This window comes from Perognathus longimembris, chromosome 18 (assembly GCF_023159225.1).
Source record: "Perognathus longimembris pacificus isolate PPM17 chromosome 18, ASM2315922v1, whole genome shotgun sequence".
Classification (NCBI taxonomy): Eukaryota; Metazoa; Chordata; class Mammalia; order Rodentia; family Heteromyidae; genus Perognathus; species Perognathus longimembris.
The window spans coordinates 36,513,460-36,516,051 of record NC_063178.1 but is presented as its reverse complement, the minus strand read 5'-3'; the positions used below and the strand labels follow the sequence as shown (position 1 = coordinate 36,516,051).

General features: G+C 37.8%; 1 pseudogene; it reads left to right on the top strand.

Moving 5' to 3' along the window:
- Positions 1 to 1,171: 1,171 nt before the first annotated feature.
- On the top strand, positions 1,172 to 2,290 carry LOC125367173 (annotated as a pseudogene).
- The last annotated feature ends 302 nt before the right edge of the window (positions 2,291 to 2,592 follow it).

Sequence of the window (2,592 nt, the reverse complement as noted above, 5' to 3'; positions counted from 1 at the left end):
TGTTACTTGCAGCTATATAGTAATCTATGTATCTTTATCCATTTCCTGGGATTGTAAGATACAATCTAGACTCATATTTAGAACAAAACTTATCTCCAGGAGAAATTATTTATTTATATATATTTTATTGATTAATTCACATTTCATTTACATTAAACATATAAAATCTTAAGCCTGGTATATAAGTCAGTTGTAGAGCTTGTTTATCTAAGAGAAACTACCAAAGAACTGTAATTTCTTAGTTTGTCTGTTAAAAGTGAACATGCCAAAAAGTTATCTTGAAAAATGTCAAGTTTTAAGGAACAAATAACAGGGATCATTCATTATCTGTTAAATGGCTTGTCCCTATCCTAAAATAATACAAACCATAAACATAAACCATCTTGGCCCAAATGACTTCACTCATTAGTTCTGTTCAATATTTAAAAAACAAAAGCAAAATATTAAAAAAGAATGAACCACTTTCACACAAAGGTCTTGCAGAAAATTGAAGGGAAAAGAATTATTCCCAACTGAATTGTGAGATCAGTAGCTGATATCTTTTATGTAAACACATGTAAAAGTTCTTAAGGAAGTGTTAGCAAACTGAATGGATTAGTATGTGTGCAAATGTTAATAGAAAATAACCAAGGAAACATTCCCCTGGAAGTGTGAAGTTGATTCAATTGAACTTCAAGGCTAACAATCTAAAAGTAAAAAGCCAGCTGGCCACTACTCATAATCCTATCATACTAGGAAGGCTGAGATTTGAGGAGCACAGTTCAAAGCCAGCCCTGGCGGGAAATTCCATTAGACTCTTATTTCCCTCCAATTAAGCACCAAGAAAACCTGTAAGTATAACTGTTGTTCTAATGTCAGAATGCTGGCCTTGAACACAAAAGCTCAGGGATAGCACCCAGGCACTGAGTTCAAGCCCAAGGACCAACGCAAAAATAAAAGGAAAAGCCAAATGATTATCTCAAAAAATTCAAAAATCAAAACCCTTAGCAATTTAGAGATGGAAAGGAATGCGGGCTGCAATGGCGGTAGAAGCGGTGGCTCTGCTGGTTCAGAGCATGGGTAGGCAGCAGCTTGGGGGCCCGCCCGTGGGCTGTGGTGTGTGAGGGCTGCCTGGTTCCCCTTTTCCCCCGCCTGCTGCCACTGTGATTGGGTGGAAGAAGGTGCTGGAATGATGGAAATCCTAATGACAGTCTACAAATTCGCCTCCATCTGTACCATGGGCGCCAATACCATGGGTGCCAATGAGTTGGCATTAGAGAAAAAGATTTCTCCAGAGTAGTTTCCAGTCAACTGTGCACTATTTTGCACTAGTCAATTTTGGGAATACCTGCTTACTGTAATTCTGTTCTTCAAGCACTTTATTTTTCGGGAAAAAGTTCTAGCATACAAGATCAGCCTAGGAAGAAGGAGAACGTTCTTACGTGCTTTGCAGATCTCTTCCACAGCACAGCAAGTCAGAATAAAAAGGTCAGAGTAATACCTCCCAAGAAGTTCATCACAAGATTACAGAAAGAAAATGAGCTTTTTGACAACTACATGCAACAAGATGCCCGTGAATTCTTAAATTACTTACTAAATACAATTGCTGATATTTTACAAGAAGAGAGAAAGCAAGAAAAACAAAATGGTTGCTTGCCTAATGGTAATATTGACAGTAAAAATAACAACAGCACACCAGACCCAACGTGGGTTCACGAGATTTTTCAGAGAACATTAATTAATGAAACCAGATGTCTTACTTGTGAAACTATAAGCAGCAAAGATGAAGAATTTTTTAGACCTTTCTGTTGATGTGGAACAAAACACATCAATTACTCACTGTTTAAGAGGTTTTAGCTACACAGAAACTCTCTGCAGTGAGTATAAATATTACTATGAAGAGTGTCGCAGCAAGCAGGAAGCACACAAACCGATGAAAGTTAAGAAACTGCCCATGATTCTAGCTCTCCACCTGAAGAGATTTAAATGTATGGATCAACTTCATCGATATACAAAACTTTCATACCAGGTAGTTTTCCCTTTAGAACTTCGTCTGTTTAACACTTCTGGAGATGCAACCAATCCTGACAGGTTGTATGACCTTGTTACTGCTGTGGTTTACTGTGGAAGTGGTCCCAATCATGGCCATTATATTGCAGTAATTAAGAGTCATGCTTTTAGGTTGTTGTTTGATGATGACATTTTAGAAAAAATAGATGCACAAGCTATTGAAGAATTCTACAGGTTGACACCAGATATCTCAAAGAACTCTAAGTCAGGTTACATCCTTCTCTATCAGTCTCGGGACTGAGGGAGAACCGTGATGAAGAGATATTTCCTGCCTCATTTCTTCTCTGGTTATTATGGAAAGGATCAAGCACTGATTTCTAATGAAAAGAGACATTCAGGAAGCTCAGGGGACAGTAGCACACTTCGCACACAATAAAGCAAAGACTATGGATTAAGGAGCCCTTCCCATCATGGTAGTTGATTTATTTGCTCAGGTATCATGCTGTCTGTGCAGTTCCATACAAGGAAATGAAAACAGATACTAGCTCCTCTTGTTATTGGCACACATTTTCTCTTTATTAATTGCACCAATAATGATTTAAA